A 21980-nucleotide genomic window follows, 5' to 3' on the forward strand; every position below is an offset into this window, starting at 1 on the left:
ATCAAGCGACCCTTATAGATAAGTCCATCCATGTCAGTCTTTCTCTTAAAGACCCACTTACACCCTATGGGTTTTACCCCTTCAGGTGGATCAACCAAAGTCCATACTTGGTTAGTGTACATGGATTCCATCTTGGATCTCATGGCCTCTAGCCATTTCTCGGAATCTGGTCTCATCACAGCTTCCTGATTGGAGGTAGGCTCATCCTCAATGAGCACAACGTCATCATGGTCAGACAAGAGAAATGAATATCTCTCAGGCTGACGACGTACCCTATCAGATCTATGAAGAGGTAGGTTTACTTGAACTGGTTGTGGTTCCTCAACTCCTTATGGAACAACATCATCCACAACACTTTGTGGTTCCAGTTCAACTTCCATCGAGGCTTCAGTGCTATGGTCAACATCTTGAACTTCTTCAAGATCGAACGTACTCCCACTAGTCTTTCTAGAAACAAAGTCCCTTTCTAGAAATACCCTAGTCTTAGCCACAACTACCTTGTGTTGACTGGGAATGTAGAATTAATATCCCTTCATTTCCTTGGGATATCCAATGAAATAGCACTTGTCAGATTTGGGTCCCAATTTATCCGAGACTTGACATCAAACGTAAGCCTCATAACCCCAAATCCTCATAAAAGATTCCTGAGAATCTCTCCCAGTCCATATCCTATATGGTGTCTTTATCCTTAGATAGAACTCAGTTGAGAATGAAGGCTGCTGTGTGTGACCCTATAGGTTCTTGTAACGTTGGTAATGCTCCTAAACCTATTTAGAATGAAGGCGCCTCTAAGCTGCTCCAAGGCACCTCCAACGCCTGGTCCAAGGCGCCTCCAGCTTCCTCTGAGGCACCTCTAGCTTCTCTGGACAGCTGGCTTCGGCTAGCACTTGAGGCACCTCCAAGCCCCATTGAGGCGCCTCGGACACTGTTCATCCGAGGCTAAGTGTGCTCCTTTGATCCTGCAAAATGTGTTAGTCCCAAACACAAATCCTGCAAAATAAAGTTAGCACAGAAATACGATAAATGATGATCGACAGTTATTGGACTGTCCGGGTCTGACTTCGGATTTCCAACCGAAAATCCTAGGTCGACCCGACGCCTACTGTTCCCTCTACGGGGAACGCGTCCTCACCTACTCCACTCAGGAGATTTACCTGATGCCAGCGCGATCCTCCAGATCGACTGGACTTTTGCTCAGCGTTCGAAGCTTCCGGACTTCCTGTTGGACTTCCGCTTCCCGGCTGGTCCAGTCTTTCACCTGGTTCACGACACCAGGACTTTCCACCTAGGGTTACCCCCCTCCCCCCAGGACTTTTGCCTGAAGCTCTCGACCCGCCAAGACTTTTCGCATAGGGTTACCACCCCCATGACCTAGGGTTACCACCCCCTAGGGTTTTCCACCTGCCTAATCGCAGCTAGGACTTTTGCATAAGAAATCTTAGGACTTTCCTGCAAACTTGTTCAACATATTAGAAACCAAAACACCTTAACTTTGAACCCTTTGACATAATCAAAACATAGGTTCGATCGTCGGATGCTTCCCGCACCAACAATCTCCCCCTTTTTGATTATGGCAACACGGTTCAATGTTAAGTAAAAAACCATGACAGTAAGTACAGAAACTTAAACATGAGCAAAAACAACTTTATGCTTCCCCTTTGATTATGAAGTATAGAAACTTAAACATGAGCAAAAAACCTTTATGCTTCCCCTTTGATTATGTTTAAGTTTACTCTTAATTTACTTAACTTCTCTCTCTCTCCCTTTGACATAAATCAAAAAGAACACTAGGAAAGGAGAAAAACAAATATTCGATTTTAAACTCCCCCTGAAGGGTAACACATATTTCTCAAGAAATAAATCAACTTAGCTATATTTTTAGCTTCTAAAATAATTGCGTTGAAAAAGTACTTTGCTAGATAGCTAAGTTTAGAACATAATTTTATTTTAAAGAAAACTTGATTAAGCTTGAGAAATACTTCAGTTAAGAATAGATAACATAGTCAAAATATTTTCAAAAGTATTTTAACTTGATTTTTCAAAGAAAACTTAGTCAAATTTGAAGTAGTTTTGAAAGACCATTTAATACTAAGTTAAATTTGAAAAGTTTTTTGAAAGATATTTAATTAAATTTGAAAAGCTAAGTTTAAAAAACTTAGCTAAATTTGAAAAGCTTTTCAAACGTTACTTGATAATTAGTTTGACTCCGCTCACTCCCCCTTTATTAATGCAAATATGAATCCCTAGGGTCCTAGAGTCCAAGCATGTATAGAATATAATAGGTCTTTTATATTTTTCCTAATTTTCCATCACACCTATTCTAGGTTTTCAAACATGTTTAGCTTATGAGTGAGATAAAGTTAACTTTGTTAAAAAAATATTGAGAATATAAGTTTGAATTTCAAATGAGTAAATATTAAACTTTTGAGAATATATTAAAAATTAATTGGAGTTAACATATGCAATCATAATTTGATAATATGATTTGAGAATTAAAGATATTTTATGTAACGACCACCCTTCTTACTACTACTCTCTAAGGGCGACCGTTACTTAACTACTAACTCTACTTACCGGTATGATCGAAACCACAAGGAGTCTCTACCGAAAAATTTCGGCAGCATCTCCCTTGTACCGGTGACCATAAACAGAGATACATTCATATATACTTCAGCCACAGGCGGCTGGAACATGTATCAATCACCCATGCAGTTTAATAAGTGACAAAAACTATAATATCTACCTATTACATAGAAACTCATCACAGCATGCAAACTAAAACACGAATAAACTCAATAGGAACATAGAATATAAAATACAGTCTCAATGACATCAACCATAAAGTACAACTCAATTACTTCTTATCCACTAAACACGAAAACGCAAAACTTCCCAGTTCTCTCCCACAGTCCTGGCATCACACACCATCCGCACCACCTTGTCGCCTCCCTTGCTATATCCTTTCCTTTCCTTTATCTGCAGTAAGAGGAAATGTAATCTATAAGCAAAATTTGCTTAGTAAGCGCTATCTAACTTACAAAAACACGGATATGCATGTATACAAGAAGAACTAGAAACTGTATGCTCTAAAAGAAAATAAAGCATAAATATAGCTGCTCATGTTAATCTAATAGCAAAAGAAAGCTAAGGAATCTATTCATGTAATTCTAATAGCTAATCATGCTACACAAGGAATCATGCTATACAAGGATAAAACTACATGCTGGAAGATAAAGCTAATCATGCTAAATAGTTAATCAGGAAACAAACAAAACTAGTACGACATGCTTCGAATTAAAAGAAGCTAAACTTGCTAACTCTAAACATAAGTGGAGCTTGTTTCATTTGTTTCAAAACTTATACTTTATTACTTTAAAATAATAATCAACTTCTCTTGGGGCCCAGGCTTAGTACCAATGCGCGCTCCCTAATAAGGACTGTGGTAGCTAGTCATCAGTCCTACGAGGGTAAAGACCTTGGTCTTACCAGGGCCAAGACCTTGGAATTGGATACCTGGATTTGTTTAACGACAACCTTGGAAGTCGGGTACTAGCCTTTCTTTAAAATAAAATACTTATTATCTTTTAATGTTCTTACAATAAAATGCCTTGGCATTTCCTTGAGCACTTGGTGTGCTGCTGATCCTAATACTTAAAATTTAGGGATCCTAGCAAGACCTTGGTCTTTTCTTACCTATAACTTCTCATAAACCCCTAAAAGGATTTAATAGAACACTATATGTACATATTAATTCTAGAGTTGCATAGAACGAGTTCAATTCGTTAAGACTTGCTGTGAAAATAAGGAATTGCATCTACCTGTACATGCTGTCCAATAACAAAGAAACCTAAGATTTGCATACTTTAAAATAGACCATTCAAGCTCACTGATTTGCAAGGGAAATAAAACTGCAAAGCTAAAAGAGAAGGTCGGTTGTCCATGCTTAATAATCTTTGCAAAAGAACTAAACTGAAATGCTGACCTAAAGCTATTCATACTCAGTATTGGTAAGGAAAAACTAAGAAACTAAGCTACAAATAGGTTGTTCGAAACTAAACAATTTAAATTGAGTTTCATGGTAGCAAAGGAAATTACACAAGAGAAAAGGAACTATTGCTGCCTACCTCATGCTAAACAAACAACAATCAAACAAACCAACCTTAATTCCCTTATTTAAGGTGCACGATAACCACATCAATCCAACCAGAATTAACTAAACTACATGCTCAAATTTCTTAAAACCATATAATGAATGCTGTGCTAAAAGAACACTGCCCTTAAGAACACTGCCCTAACCAAAAGAACACTGCCCTTAAGAACATGCTCCAACCAGAACTCACGGTAGGAAACCAAAAGAAATGAATGCTGTGCTAAACAAAACTTTACAGCATAAATCCGAAACCTAATCCAACCAAAACCCCCTTCTATCTTCTTTATGTGATACACAGCAGCAACCCTAAATCATCAATCTTCACAGAAAACTCGAAAACAGAGGATTAAGAACCCGGAACTACTCTACTGCAGGTGAGTAGCAACTTACTTAGCGTTCTTGGACTTACAACCAGAAGAGGGAGGTTCTAGGGTTTGGAGAAGCTTCAAATCTCGGCGGCTTCTTTGTGTTTCCGAGCTCCCCTCGTCGAGGTGGTCACACACGGGTGATGATCGGCCGGAAAAAAGCCTTCGCCGGCCACCGGAGGGAGGACACCCTAGCTCCTTCGTGTTTCCGCCCGAGAGAAGAACGACGTCGGGAGAGGAAAAGGATTCGGGTTACGGTAACAAGAAAACCTAAGTTCTCTCTTATCCCTAGGGTTTTTATTATCTAACTACTGCTTAAATATTATTCATCCCTTATCTGATCAGTAATGACTGCTTGCCCACTTGGTCTGCTGACTTTTAACCGAGTCAAAGGTCTGGGCTTCGATTCCTCAGCCGCACCCTTTTTATTTCAATTTATTTTAAATGTTCCTAACTACTGCTTATATATATTTCGTTCCATATATGTTCACAAAAAGGTCGCGGACCAGTTGGTTGGCCGAATTCGGTTAAGGTTCGGTTTAGGTCCGAGGTCCACGGTTCGAATCTTGGCTTTGAAATTTTTTTTGTCAAAACTGCCTTCGTTTAGTAAAAATACCAAATGACCTCCAAAAATTGCATAAAAATACTCTAAAAATTTCTAAAAATCTCTAGAATATTTTAAAAGTATTTCCAAATATTTTTAAGGATATTTAGAACTTGAAATAGGGAAAGTTGGATTGTTACATTTCTAAATATTTTTAAATAATTTTGAATTTGAGTTTTAAAAGATTTTTAAAATTGATTTTTAAAATATTTAAAAAATAATTTTGAAATTGAATTTTTAAAGATTTTTAAAATTATTTTTAAAATTTTTTTCAATAATTTTGAAATTGATTTTTAAAATATTTTTCAAATAATTTTGAAATTGACTTTTTAAAGATTTTGAAAATGATTTTTAAAATGGATTTTTAAAAGATTTTGAAATTGATTTTTAAAATATTTTTCAAATAATTTTGAAAGTGACTTTTAAAATATTTTGAAATTGATTTTTTAAAGATTTTAAAAATATTTTTCAAATAATTTTGAAATTGACTTTTAAAAGATTTTTTAATAATTTTCAAATAATTTTGAAATTGACTTTTAAAAGATTTTTAAAATGATTTTTAAAAAACTTTTCAAAAAATTTTGAAATTGACTTTTAAAAGATTTTTAAAATAATTTTTAAAAAATTTTCAAATAATTTTGAAATTGACTTTTAAAAGATTTTTAAAATGATTTTTAAAATATTTTTCAAATAATTTTGTAATTTACTATTAAAATATTTTTAAAATGATTTTTAAATAATTTTCAAATAATTTTGAAATTGTATTTTAAAAGATTTTTAAAATGATTTTTAAAAAAATTTTCAAAAAATTTTAAAATTTACTTTTAAAAGATTTTTAAAATGATTTTTTAAAAAAATTTCTAATAATTTTGAAATTGACTTTTAAAATATTTTGAAAATGATTTTTCAAAAAATTTTGAAATTAAGTTTTAAAAGATTTTTAAAATAATTTTAAAAATATTTTTCAAATAATTTTGAAATTGACTTTAAAAAGATTTTTAAGATGATTTTTCAAAAAATTTTGAAATTAAGTTTTAAAAGATTTCAAAAGTGATTTTTCAAAAAATTTTGAAATTACGTTTTAAAAGATTTTTAAAATGATTTCTAAAATATTTTTGAAATAATTTTTAAAAGATTTTTAAATAATTTTGAAATTGATTTTTAAAAGATTTTGAAAATTGTTTTTAAAAAGATTTTGAGAATTGATTTTTAAAAGATTTTTAAAATGATTTTTAAATATTTTTTAAAGAAGTTTATAACGTTTTTTAAATAATTTTTCAAGGATTTTTAATTAATGTTAATTAATTTTAATTCTTAGTCATCTCACTCGATATAAATTTCAAATCAGGGAATCCTATAATTTTGTGAGATGAATTAGGTTCATTTATAGGATTTGGTTTAACTTTGTGTTAGATTCAGGTTTAGTTTTGGGTTCAACAAATAGATATTCTTTGGATAAACTTCTGGGCTATGGTGAGTCACGAGGACATCATTAAAGTAACCATGCCTTCGAGGTTTTCCAAATAGTCCTACCTATTGAACTTAGTATAAAACCTTGGTCTAACTGGTTATGATCCATAAAGGGTAGCTTCGGTCAGTTCCACTTAGCCAAATGCACCAGGTCGAAGCCATATCTTCCTAGACATGTGATGACTAAGCTTCCCCAATGTACTATCATCCAATACTTCACCATTACCGTGAGTCAAGTTAAACTTAGCCCCTTTTTATTCTAACCTTAATTACCCTGCTGGGTAGTCTACTCTTGGTTACCCTTGTCGGGTAGATTAAGTTTTGGAGGTGCCAGCTATTCTGGAGCCTACCCTTGGATTTTTAAGATTTTGTAAGAATAAATTTGATTTAAATGTTAATTTAATTTCATTTAGTTTAATTTAATTTTTAATTAATTTTAATTATATTCTTTTAATGGTTTATCTTTTTATAAAGACAGTTTTTCTTCTGGATCCCCTTGGATCATAACCTCGATATGGTCTATCAAGGTAATAGACTTGAGCCTTGGGGATCCAATATTGACCAAGTCCAACTTGATTGATCAGGTTGCACTTAGGTACCCATGTTTGGATTGTGTTTTTATTATTTCTATTAACTAGAGATAGATATGATTAATATTTTCTGTTGGTTCTAAATCCAAGTCCGGATTTGTTGTAAACGGCTCGCTGTTTTCCAAGAATCAGATCTAAATTCTTGGAACCCAAGGTGAACTGTTCCAACGTGTTCTTGAGTTCTTTAATTTGAGCTTTTAAATTGGAATTTTCTTCCTCAAGTTGTTGGACTTGAGTTGAACTTCCAATTTGAACTGACTTAGTTAAAGAACTCGAGTCAGTCGCTTCCTTAAGGGTTGTTACCTCCTTTTGGAGCGACTTAACCTGGACGTTGGATTTAGCCAACTTTTTAAGCAAGTACGGAATTAAATTTTCTGAGTCATCTAAGTTAATACTAGACATTAAAGCACTTACTGTGGAGTTTGGTCCTTCGGAAACGGATGCGGATCCATGGCTTCTCTTAGACTCGGTGTCTGATTTACTTTCGGTTTCATCAAGGTTTACTTGTACTGGCAATGCGAGGAAGCCTGTCGGCTCTTCTTCGTCAAACCTGGATTCATCTGAAGACTCGGACCATGTCGCCTTCAACATATGTTCCTCTGTCTTACTTGTACCTGAAACCATCGTAATACCTTCCTTGGCCGAAGTAGTATCATTCTGCTCATCTAATTCAAATAAATCATTTATTAAATTATGCTTACTTACTTGAGTGTCGGAAGTGCCCTTGTGTAGTTCAATCAGCTTTTGCCACAACTCTTTTGCACTTGCGAAGGGGCCAATGCGGTTCAGTTCTTCATTGGTTAGGCCACATTGTAGCATGCAGGTCGCTTTGGCATCGGCTTCAACTTTTTTCATTATGCTAGAATCCCATTTGATGCATGAGATAAGTTTTCCGGTGTCGTCATGTGGAAGTTCGAGTCCGGTCTGGATAATGATCCACATCTCGACTTGCGTCTTGAGGTGGTATTCCATCCGGTTCTTCCAATATCCAAAGTTCTCGCCAGAAAAGAGTGGCGGTTGGACGGTGTAAAATCCTTCTTAGAATGCTATTTTAAAAGAACCTTGCACACAAAAAATAGCAAAAATGTACCAGGACTTGATCCTGGATTAGCAGTGCGATATGGAAGGATAGAAATTCATGAATTTTTGAAAAAAAAATAATGAAATAATAATAAAATATTATTTAAAAAAATAAAAAATTATTATTTCAAAATTTTAAAATTGCGATATTTCGCTAATGCTAACTAATGGTGAAAAGATAAGAATGAGTTTTTTGAAAATAGTTTTGGAGGGAAAAAATGAAAGGCGTAAGGTTTTATTTTTACCCTATATGAACGAGAAAGCGACGGAAAAAGTGCTCGAACGGTAGTTGTACCAATTCAGAGCAACCCCGCTTTGATACAAATTGTTGGATCGAGAAGCGCTAGAGGGGGGGTGAATAGCGCTCGTGACTATTTCGTTTGATTCGTAAAACTATTGGAGTGAAACACGCAGCGGAAATAAAGCTAAAGAAAACACACAAGAACACGGTCGTTTACTTGGTTCGGAGTCTGTGGCGACTCCTACTCCAAGGCCCGTGGTCATTGACCGCTTTCGGTGGACAATAACTATAAGCTCGAAAGATTGTTACAAGATTATTACAATTAGAGCTATAAAAGAAAATGATACCTACAGTAAGAATGTCAAAATCTGGAGTTCCGGGTCGTCGGTATGTCGTCACAGCACTTCGGGATGACCTTGTTAGCAGTTGAACACAGAAGGTTCGCTCGTGAATTGTTGTCCTAAGCTGCTGCTCGAAGTCCCCTTTTAAATAGTGCTGGAGGCGCCTCCAAGCCTGTCCGAGGCGTCTCAGACGCTGAGTCACACGCGTGGATCAGCTCTGATCTGGTCGCACCTTATCGCATTAAAGGCTCCTCCAAGCTGCTCCAAGGCGCCTCCAGCTTCCTCCGAGGTGCCTCTAGCTTCTCTGGACAGCTGGCTTCGGCTAGCACCTGAGGCGACTACAAGCCCCATGGAGGCGACTCGGACAGGGGCTTGTAGTCGCCTCGAACACTGTTCATCCGAGGCTAAGTGTGCTCCTTGTTAGTTAAAGTCCTTGAGCCAATCATTTGATGATTGTTGTATGGACTCATTGTATCATATTCTTATATATAAAGGCATTTGGTTTTTTGGTTATTATGCTTACTTGTATTGGTGCCAAATAAACTAAGTATAATAGCGTCCTTGAGTAGAAGGTTCTTACCTATATCAATCGATTGGTTGAATCGATAGTGAGATGATATAGGGAACACTACTCTTAATCATTCCTAGTCGAGTATTAACATTCAGGGACAATGTTAATGCAATAAGACTAGCATGTAGGTCAACTCGATGACTTGATCTCACAAGTCATGGATATAGAGATATCAAGTTGACACATGGGTATGCATTGGAGAATGTATACTGAATGACCCGCCATGAGAAAGTATCATGGATCGTTATATGAGTGTCATATACTTTCTCATGTGGCTATTAGTATGACTATTAGTCCTTGGACTGAAATCACCATGGATCCCTACATAAGGAGTTAAGTACTTTAGCTTCGTCAAACGTTACCCGTAACTGGGTGGACTATAAAGGCGATTATTGAGTATGTAACAAATTATGCAGAGGAATGTGAGTGTTGTAGATGAGATCTATCCCTCATATATGATGGGAGTGACATTGATATTCTTGATAGAGTGAGACCACTAAGTGCATGACTATGCCCAAATGAGTCAATATGAGATATTGAGCTCATTTGATCGAGTGAGTCTACTTAGGATTCAAGATTTGGATTTATTATAGGATGACATGGTCTATGCCTCACATTGATCAATCTAGATGTCTAGGATAGAAGGACAATGTCATATATTGTGAAGAGTCACAATTAGTAGTCACAAGGTGATGTTGGATCTCAACATTCTTGTAACTTGGGTAGTAATGATGTATTGCTAGATACCGCTCATTACTTATGCTTCTAAATGAGTTTAGGAGCATTGCCAACGTTACAAGAACCTATAGGGTCACACACAAAGGATAATTAGATGGAGATTATGTTCATATGATGAACCAAGAGGATTAGATTCATGTGATGAATCAAATTGGATTAAGAGTAATCCTAATTGAACTAATTGAGTTGGACTCAAGTTGATTCATGTGTTCAATGAGTCTAATTTAGATTATGACTCATTAAATCAATTTAATTTAATGAATTAGATTTATTATATTAAATTGGTTTGAAACAAATGGTTAGATTAGATCAACCATGAGAGAGATTTGGTCAAGTTTGACATGACTTGAGAAGGAAGATGAAAGGTCAAGTTTGACTTGACCATTTGCCACCTCATTTGTGAGTTGGCATTAAGTGGCCAATAATGGTGTTACACATCATCATGTTTAGCACATGTGTGTGCCACCTCATGGAGGTTACAAATCTCCTCTTTAATGGCCACATTAAATGAGAATGGAGGTTACAGCTCTAATAGTGGCCGGCCACTTATGGTTGAATGGATGGATTAATTTTCATTCAAGCAAAGTAACTCTCATCCTCTTCCTCCTCTCATTCTCATCTCCCTCTCCTCCTCCTTGGCCGAACCACCTAGGGTGCTAGCACACCTTTATTTGGTCTTCTCCATCTAGTTTGTTCGTGTGGGTACACATAGAGGATCGTACACTTGACGATCTCGAGATCAGGCGAACCTTTGGACGAGCGGGATTGCGAAGGGCTTTGCTTCAAGGGTAAATCTCTCAACCATGTAGTTCTAGTGTAGATTTAAATGTAAGAAACTTGTACTCATAAAATTTTGTTTTATTTTACTTCGCACGGATCTGGTGGCATGTGAATCAGGGTTTCCGCAATGCGAAAAAACGGTTTTTGCGGCCCGAAAATCCCAACAGTGGTATCAGAGCCACGTGAGAAGTCTTGTACTAGTTTAATTTGTATTTTTATGGAAAATATCAGTTCTGAAATATTCTGTGAATTTCCTATTTTTATTGTTTTTATGGGTATTTTTCTCGTAGAAGCGAAGCACAAGTGTTTAGACACTTGTAGGCTTTAGCTACCGAGAAGATTTTTTCGAAACAGAAAGGTTTCACCCCAAATCTTTTTGGGACAGTGGGATAAGGCGCTGTAGGATCGCTAAGGAACACTCGCGATGGTTATATCGTGGGTAGGGGTGCTGCCCCAGACCCCGCAAGGGGCTTCGTTTCGCGATTGCGCCCGAAAACCCGCTAAACGGAACCGCCGGGAATTTTACTCATAAAAATTATAAAAATTATAGTAAAAATTATAGAAAATTATAGAAAATACATAATTTAGAATTATGTATTATTTTGTGATAGTCATGGCCCAAAAGACCCAAATTGGATTTTAAAAAAATTATGTTGTAATTCATATTACGACCTGCGCGCCGTCATTTGTGTTGTGTGTGCTGTATACTTGATACGTGACCTGCGCATCGTGCCTCTCTTTTATTTTTATTGTAAATTAGTTTAGACTCGAATGTAACTCAAGTTTAAAATTGTAATGTACAAAATTGGAGCGGTGGAAGGTCCACTCGAGACGGAGTTACGAGGAGGGCGCGAGCAACACAAGGTGGCCAAAAGGAGGAGCTTGAGAAGCTGTTGACCCTAGGTTGACTATCCGATCTTCTCATTGGCTTGAGAAGATCGTAGTAGGGCCATGACTAATCACAAATAATTTAATTAATTGCTTGTGTGTGTATGTGATGCATGCTAGATTAGTAATTAATTAGTGCCTAACGATTAGATTAGATCTAAATCGTGTATAAGATGCACCCTAACGATTAGATTAGATCTAAATCGAGTATTTGATACACATCGACGATTAGATTAGATCTAAATCATGTCAACTCAAAATGCCTACCATGCCATGATACCTATCACTATCTCGATCACATGTGTTATTGAATCTGCCAAAGCAGAGCAACACATATTATCTTGGTAGGGTACGGAGGGATAATCTTGGTCCCGCCTATCAACGCATGGGTGAGTACAACTCAATTAGATTGAGTAACTAGTTAACTCAATTGGATCGAGTTTAACTATAGGCATTTTCCAATGGTTGGTAGATAGGTTAAAATCACATTTATATTAACTCTTGGGCGTATTAGCCAAAGCTAACTCGAGTTTTAATATAAATGCGGATCTTGATCCTATAAACAAGAGTTGCATAGAGATGTAATTGGTAAATTGTTACCTACCGATCATACTAAGTCTTGGGTGATTTAGCCAAAGCTAACTCAAGGCATAGTATGATGTGGATCTTGTCCCACAAAATTATAGCTAATTGGTTAGAATCTTGTAGATGTGGTTTGACCACACCTATGACTTGATTCTACAAAAAATTCTATAATTTAGTGGGAGCATCATTTAGTTAAAGGCCTAATTAAATGATTAAAAGAATATGATATTTATTTTCTGCATTTTTCTGTTGTAGATTGCCATGTCGAACACGAACACCTTCTCTCTGTGTTCTGTCCTTGATAAGGACAAGCTCAACGGAGCAAATTTCCTGGACTGGTAGAGGAATATGTTCTCACCCAAGAACGTAAACTATACGTTCTGGAGTAGCCCATTCCCGAGGCACCTCCTGCCACTGCCACGCGAGCTGACCGAGATGCTTACAAGAAGCATCAAGATGATGCATTAGATGTGTCCTGTCTAATGCTCGCGACCATGAACTCTGAGCTTCATAAGCAACACGAGTTGATGGCGCTTACGATATAGTTGAACATCTTCGTCAACAGTATCAAGGACAAGCGAAGCACGAGAGATTCGAGATCTCTAAGGCACTATTTCAGTGCTCGATGTCAGACGGGGCTCCCGTAGGTCCATATGTGCTCAAGATGATTGGGTACATAGAGAACCTAAAGAGGTTGGGGTTCCCACTTGGCCAAGAGCTGGCCACTGACCTGATCTTGCAGTTCTTGCTAGATAGCTATAGTCAATTCGTTCTAAATTATAACATGAATGAAATTGACAAGCCACTGCCCGAGCTGCTTAGCATATTAAGAACTACTGAGCTTAACCTTAAGAAGGTTAAGCCCAACTCTGTTCTGATGGTTCAGAAACATAAGGGCAAGGGCAAGCCCAAAGGCAAGGGAAAGTCTCAAACCAAGGGCAAAGGCAAGGCACTGAAGCCTAAAGGAGGGGTCGCCAAGGATGCTACCTGCTTCCACTACGGTCAGACCGGGCATTGGAAGAGGAACTGCAAGGTGTACTTGGAAGATCTTAAGAAGAAGCGAAGTGAGACTTCCACTTCAGGTATATATGTTATAGAAGTCAATCTATCTATTTCTTCATCATGAGTATTAGATACCGGATGTGCTTCTCACATTTATACTAATATGCAGGCGCTGAGAAATAGCAAGGCATTGACAAAGGGCGAGGTGGACCTACGCGTAGGCAATGGAGCACGGGTTGCTGCTGTTGCTGTAGGGACTTATTTTCTATCTCTGCCCTCTGGGCTTGTACTAGAATTATATGAATGTTGTTATGTGCCTGCTTTAGCTAAGAACATTATTTCAATTTCTTGTTTGGACAAGAAAGGTTTCTCTTTTATAATAAAGGACAAATGTTGTTCAGTTTATTTAAAAGATATGTTCTATTGTAGTGCACCTCTGATGAACGGACTCTACATTCTATACCTTGAAAGCTCTATCTATAACATAAGTGCCAAGAGGTTCAAGTCAAATGACATGAACCAAATCTATCTCTGGCACTGTCGCTTAGGTCATATAAATGACAAGCGCTTATCCTAGCTCCATAAAGATGGTTTGCTTGACTCATTTGATTTTTAATCATATGAGACATGCGAGTCATGCTTACTAGGCAAGATGACCAAGACTCCCTTTAGTGGGCACAGCGAAAGATCGACTGATTTGTTAGGACTTATACATAGTGATGTATGTGGCCCTTTCAATGTCGTTGCTAGAGGCGGTTATAGGTACTTCATCACATTTACTGATGACCTCAGTAGATATGGTTATGTGTACTTGATGACACAGAAGTCAGAATCCTTTGAAAAGTTCAAAGAATTCAAGAATGAAGTACAGAACTAGCTTGGCAAGAGTATTAAGATACTTCGATCAGATCGAGGTGGAGAATACCTTAACCATGAGTTTCATGACTATCTAGCTAAGTGTGGGATTCTATCCCAACTCACTCCTCCTGGAACACCACAGTGGAATGGTGTATCCGAAAGGAGGAATCATACCTTATTAGATATGGTACAGTCTATGATGAGTGACATAGATCTTCCTACATTTCTTTGGGGTTTTGCTCTAGACACGGCAGCTTTTATACTCAACCGAGTTCCATCCAAGGCCGTGATAAAGACACCATATAGGATATGGACTGGGAGAGATGCCCAGGTGTCTTTTATAAGGATTTGGGGTTGTGAGGCTTACGTTCGACGTCAAGTCTCAGACAAATTAGGACCCAAATCCGACAAGTGCTACTTTATTAGATATCCCAAGGAAACTAAGGGATATTACTTCTACATTCCCAGTCAGCACAAGGTAGTTGTGGCAAAGACTGGGGTCTTTCTAGAAAGGGACTTTGTTTCTAGAAAGACTAGTGGGAGTACGTTCGATCTTGAAGAAGTTCAAGATGCGGACCATAGCACTGAAGCCTCGATGGAAGTTGAACTGGAACCACAAAGTGTTGTGGATGATGTTGGTCCATAAAGAGTTGAGGAGCAACAATCAATTCAAGTAGACATACCTCTTCGCAGGTCTGATAGGGTACGTCATCAGCCTGAGAGATACTCATTTCTCTTGTCTGACCATGATGACGTTGTGCTCATAGAGGATGAGCCTACCACCTATCAGGAAGCTGTGATGAGACCAGATTCTGAGAAATGGTTAGAGGCCATGAGATCTGAGATCGAATCCATGTACACCAACCAAGTATGAACTTTGGTTGATCCACTTGAAGGGGTAAAATCCATTGGGTGTAAGTGGGTCTTTAAGAGAAAGACTGACATGGATGGACTTATCTATAAGGGTCGCTTGGTAGCTAAAGGTTTCAAGCAAATTCATTGTATTGACTATGATGAAACCTTTTCTCCAGTAGCGATGTTTAAGTCCATTCGGATCATGCTTGCTATTGCAGCATACCACGATTATGAGATCTGGCATATGGATGTCAAAACCGCGTTTCTGACTGGAAACCTACACGAGGATGTGTACATGACACAACCTGAGGGTTTTGTAGATCCACAGCATACTAGCAGAGTATGCAAGCTGCATAGGTCCATTTATGGACTAAAGCAAGCTTCTCGAAGCTAGAATCTTCGATTCGATGATGCAATCAAATAGTTTGGTTTCTTCAAGAATGAATATGAACCTTGTGTCTACAAGAAGGTTGTAGGGAACACAGTTGTCTTCCTTATATTGTATGTGGATGACATACTACTAATTGGGGGTGACATCCCTTTGCTGCAGTCTGTCAAGACTTGGATAGGGAGTTATTTCTTAATGAAGGACTTAGGTGAAGCATCTCGCATTCTAGGCATACAGATCTATAGAGATAGATCTAGGAGATTGCTTGGCCTAAGTCAGAGTATATATATTGACAAGGTACTCCTACGGTTTGCCATGCAGAACTCCAAGAAGGGATTTCTGCCGATGTCACATGGCGTGAGTCTTTCGAAGACTTAAGGTCCCTCTTCTAGAGAGGAGAGAGACCGCATGGATCAGATCTCTTATGCCTCAGCCATAGGATCTATCATGTACGCCATGCTATGTACTCGTTCTGATGTCTCGTATGCTTTGAGCATGACGAGCAGATACCAGTCAGATCCAGGTGAGAGTCACTGGATAGTGGTCAAGAATATTCTTAAGTACTTGAGAAGGACTAAAGAATATTTCTTGATATATGGAGGCGATGACGAGCTAGCTGTAAAGGGTTACAGTGATGCTAACTTCCAGACCGACCAGGATGATTATCGATCGCAGTCAAGGTTCGTGTTTTGCATAAATGGTGGTGCTGTGAGTTGGAAGAGTTCGAAGCACGACACAGTCGTTGATTCTACAACAGAGGCCGAGTACATTGCTGCATCAGAGGTAGCAAAGGAGGGAGTTTGGATCCGCATGTTCATCACTGAACTTGGGGTGGTTCCTAGTATCGTTGACCCTATTGAGCTCTATTGTGACAACAATGAAGCTATAGCACAGGCTAAGGAACCTCGCTCACACCAGCGGACCAAACACATACTACGACGCTTCCATCTCATTCGAGAGATTATCGATAGAGGAGATGTGAAGATTTGCAGAGTACCTATAGAGGCTAACATCGCAGATCCCTTGACCAAGGCTTTGACACAGAGAAAGCATGATGGTCACACTAGGTCATTAGGCCTTGGAGCCTACACTGATTGGCACTAGTGCTAGTGGGAGATTGTTAGTTAGAGCCATAGAGCCAATTATTTGATGATTGTTGTATGGACTCATTGTATCATATTCTTATATATAAAGGCATTTGGTTTTTTGGTTATTATGCTTACTTGTATTGGTGCCAAATAAACTAAGTATAATAGCGTCCTTGAGTAGAAGGTTCTTACCTATATCAATCGATTGGATGAATCAATAGTGAGATGATATAGGGAACACCACTCTTAATCATTCCTAGTCGAGTATTAACATTCAGGGACAATGTTAATGCAATAAGACTAGCATGTAGGTCAACTCGATGACTTGATCTCACAAGTCATGGATATAGAGATATCAAGTTGACACATGGGTATGCATTGGAGAATGTATACTGAATGACCCGCCATGAGAAAGTATCATGGATCGTTATATGAGTGTCATATACTTTCTCATGTGGCTATTAGTATGACTATTAGTCCTTGGACCTGAAATCACCATGGATCCCTACATAAGGAGTTATGTACTTTGGATTCGTCAAACGTCACCCGTAACTGGGTGGACTATAAAGGCGATTACTGGATATGTAACAAATTATGCAGAGGGATGTGAGTGATGTAGATGAGATCTATCCCTCCTATATGACGAGAGTGACATTGATATTCTTGATAGAGTGAGACCACTTAGTGCATGACCATGCCCAAATGAGACAATATGAGATATTGAGCTCATTTGATCGAGTGAGTCTACTTGGGATTCAAGATTTAGATTGATTAGAGGATGACACGGTCTATGCCTCACATTGATCAATCTAGATGTCTAGGATAGAAGGACAATGTCATATATTGTGAAGAGTCACAATTAGTAGTCACAAGGTGATGTTGGATCTCAACATTCTTGTAACTTGGGTAGTAATGATGTATTGCTAGATACCGCTCATTACTTATGCTTCTAAATGAGTTTAGGAGCATTGCCAACGTTACAAGAACCTATAAGGTCACACACAAAGGACAATTAGATGGAGATTAGGTTCATATGATGAACCAAGAGGATTAGATTCATGTGATGAATCAAATTGGATTAAGAGTAATCCTAATTGAACTAATTGAGTTGGACTCAAATTGATTCATGTGTTCAATGAGTCTAATTTAGATTATGACTCATTAAATCTATTTAATTAAATGAATTAGATTCATTATAATAAGTTGGTTTGAATCAAATGGTTAGATTAGATCAACCATGAGAGAGATTTGGTCAAGTTTGACTTGACTTGAGAAGGAAGATGAAAGGTCAAGTTTGACTTGACCATTTGTCACCTCATTTGTGAGTTGGCATTAAGTGGCCAATAATGGTGTTACACATCATCATGTTTAGCACATGTGTGTGCCACCTCATGGAGGTTACAAATCTCCTCTTTAATGGCCACATTAAATGAGAATGGAGGTTACAACTCCAATAGTGGCCGGCCACTTATGGTTGAATGGATGGATTAATTTTCATTCAAGCAAAGTAACTCTCATCCTCTTCCTCCTCTCATTCTCATCTCCCTCTCCTCCTCCTTGGCCGAACCACCTAAGGTGCTAGCACACCTTTGTTTGGTCTTCTCCACCTAGTTTGTTCGTGTGGATACGCATAGAGGATCGTACACTTGACGATCTCAAGATCAGGCGAACCTTTGGACGAGAGGGATTGCGAAGGGCTTCACATCAAGGGTAAATCTCTCAACCATGTAATTCTAGTGTAGATCTAGATGTAAGAAACTCGTACTCATAAAATTTTGTTTTATTTTACTTCGCACGGATCCGGTGGCATGGGAATGGGGGTTTCTGCAATGCGAAAAAGCGGTTTTTGCTGTCCGAAAATCCCAACACTCCTTTGATCCTGTAAAATGTGTTAGTCCCAAACACAAACCCTGCAAAACAAAGTTTGCACAGAAATACGATAAATGATGATCGACAGTCATCGGACTATCCGGGTCTGACTTCGGATTTCCAACCGGAAATCCTAGGTCGACCCGATGCCTACTGTTCCCTCTACGGGGAACGCGTCCTCACCTACTCCACTCAGGAGATTTACCTGATGCCAGTGCGATCCTCCAAATCGACTGGACTTTTGCTCAGCGTTCGAAGCTTCCGGACTTTCTGCTGGACTTCCGCTTCCCGGCTGGTCCAGTCTTTCACCTGGTTCACGACACCAGGACTTTCCACCTAGGGTTACCCCCCCTAGGACTTTTGCCTGAAGCTCTCGACCCTCCAAGACTTTCCACATAGGGTTACCACCCCCTATGACCTAGGGTTACCACAGATCTTATGCTGGTGCAATGAATTAATTTCCTAATAGAACCGTATTGCTTGAAGTATCTATTGTTTTCTTTTGAGTTTTCAACAGTTCATGGTTAACATTACACAATTATTATTTAATCCAACTTTTTTCTATAATTTTTTTAGCAGTGTTCAGTTTATGTCCACTAATCAATAAGTTTTCTCAAATTTTCTCTTTGAAACCAGTCTACAAGAAGCAGACTGTAACAGGTATTTGAACTTATGAAACAACCCAATCTAATTTCCCATCTCTTGATTGGAAGTTGTAGCCTTTAAATGATTGTGTGTGCATAATTAAACAGAGCAATCTATATTTGTCCATTCGATTTTCTATTTTCATTATAATATGCTTGGTTGGTTTATCCTAGTTTGCTTCCTAATCAACAATATCTATGACAGGCTAAAGATGGGACATTCACTAAAGAACCTGGCACTGGTGTAGTAGCTATAATTGAAAAAATGAAGGTTTCTGTTGGGACTTTAAGCTGGGTCAGAAGGTATATGGTATTTATAGGACACTCTTAGATATAAATGTTGTTCGTACAATGCCTTTTACGGAAGGGCATGGAGCCATTCTTTTTCTTTTGGAAAGATGGTCCTTTTTGTTGTTAAATGGGTGTTGAAACATATTTTTGCTCAGTTTTTTCTTAGATAGCCATGTCAAAGTAAACTTAGTGTGAATGCTACATGTTCTTCTATCCCTCATTACCTGAAAGATAATGATGCTTATAGAATAGATAATTGCTATTCATCATCATCAAGTGAATTTCAACTATTTAGGTTCCGTTACATTAACCTTTCCCTCCATTGAAATCTTTGTAAGACTATATCACTAGCTATAAGATGCTACAAAATTCGTACTTGTCACTATCTAGATACAACGTCTGTATCCATCATCTAATATGTTTTTGTGCTGTTGCAGGCACGGTGTCCATGGGAACCAATTTCCAGATGCAGAGTCTCAGAACCAGTCTGTTGTATATGTAGGAGTTGATAGTGCATTAGCAGGTGTTATTTATTTTGAGGATAAAGTAAGGGAAGACGCACGACTGGTTGTTGAGACTTTAGCTAAGCGAGGAATAAACATATATACTAGACAAGAAGAGTGCTGCTAAATACGTAGCATCTATGATTGGTATTGACAAAAGAAAGGTATGTTATGTGAACCCTGAGTTAAAAGTACTGAATTCTCGTTCACCTGTCTCAGTGTTCTCTGCAAGAAAAACTCCTAGACTAAATTTACATATGATTCATCTTTGCCACTTGCAACCATAGTAAATCAGCGTGATGCATATTTACTAGCTCACTTCACTCATACTAATTTGAATATTATATACACACTTTTAAATCAGTTTTTGATGCAATTACTTAATGTTATGGTATTATTTCTGGTAGCAAAAGTTTATGACACCTTACATGTAGAGTTGTGGGCTAATAAATGAGTCTTATAGGTTTAGATGAATGAACCATTACTAACTTAGGCTTAAGTTATTTGGGTAGTTGTAGGCTAGTTTTTTCATGTGAGCAGGCCATTACAAATTCTTTACTGAGATAATCATATCTGGAAGTTTAAGAATTATTGCTAGTGAATATCTTTGATGAGGAAGGGAACTCAATTTCTCTTAAAACTGAAATATATTTGGCATTATGTGTATGCAGGTGCTTTATGAAGTTAAACCAAAGGTGAAAAAGAGATTCATCTCTGAACTTCAAAAAGAGAAACAAATTGTTGCTATGGTTGGTGATGGTATTAATGATGCCGCTGCATTGGCTTCAGCAGATGTTGATATTGCAATGGGTGAAGGTGTTGGTGCAGCTAGTGATGTATCTTCAGTTGTGCTTTTGGGCAATAAATTGTCACAGGTACTACTGTTCATTTGTTGTTTCATTTTTCTATGAGTTCTATTTATATATACAAGTTTCTTGCATGTCACATCCTCTAAGAATATAATCAGTGTGTTATTTGTTTGGAATGGGTTGTTAAATTTCTTTTCTCCTAAAATATTTAAGCTTTCTTTACTAATATGTTAATAATATATAAGTTAACTTGGTATAAGGACCACATACTTTGCAACACAAGAAACACTCATTGAGATTACGTTTAACTTTAAACATCTTTAAGGATATACCTTGTATATTTTTTTCAAGGGACTTTACCTATTTATTCAAGCAAAGTTGCAGTTAGTGTGATTGACAATGTACTTTTGGTTCATCAAGTTGATGCAACAGTTGTCATAATGTATGATATAGTTCTTGATTCTCTATCACCAATATCTGCTCCACTTCCACTTATGTTGAGACACCATTTAGTTTTTAGTAGACAAGGAGTGCAAGTTGAGGATAGTCTCACTAGTGCATATAGTGCAATGATACATGGAGACAATTGGATTTTCCTGGTTCCTAACCTTATATGTGATATTGATAATGGTCTTTTGTGGAGAATTTCCTTGGATCTAGAGGTGAGTTTTAGTATTTGTCGCAGATATGATCCAATTAAGGTAAAATAATTGTTATCATGTGATGGTTCTAACTACAACGTTTCAGCTATATTAATGGTAATGACTTTAAATTTGGTTGATAATACAAATTATTTGACTGGCTTCCAGATTAAGACATTATACCTTAGAATGATGTGCGATATTATTCTCTGGTTACAGTTCATGCAGTTACTACATTTTTTTTTCTCTTATATTTTATATTTTTCTTTGATAATTTTTGATTAATTTTTCTCCCCTTCTGACTTTGTTTGCATTAAATCAATAATTTGAGTTTTAAATATTGATTAATTGACTTTTCTCCTGTAGGTACGTAACTCAAGGGCAATTCATGAGGATTGGAATTTTTGATGCAAGGAGTGAGCTTTGTTTAGTTTCTAGATTGCCTTGCTAATGCGAAGAAGCCATATGGCGAACATCGTAATGGAAAACATGTGATTTATGGTTTGATACTACTAAGTTTGATGATTACAACTCTTTTTGTATATTTTAGCTGGCATATTTTGGATTGAATGTAGTAAATATTTAGTTTTGTATTGGTGGTTTTCTTATATTAAAAAAAGATGGGTTGT

At 37.4% G+C, this 21980-nt stretch overlaps 1 pseudogene; it reads left to right on the forward strand.

Annotated features, from left to right (window-relative positions):
- The window catches only part of LOC122043618, a 56385-nt pseudogene extending 34613 nt beyond the window's left edge, over positions 1-21772 (forward strand).
- The last annotated feature ends 208 nt before the right edge of the window (positions 21773-21980 follow it).

This window comes from Zingiber officinale, chromosome 2A (genome assembly GCF_018446385.1).
Source record: "Zingiber officinale cultivar Zhangliang chromosome 2A, Zo_v1.1, whole genome shotgun sequence".
In the NCBI taxonomy this organism is placed as follows: Eukaryota; Viridiplantae; Streptophyta; class Magnoliopsida; order Zingiberales; family Zingiberaceae; genus Zingiber; species Zingiber officinale.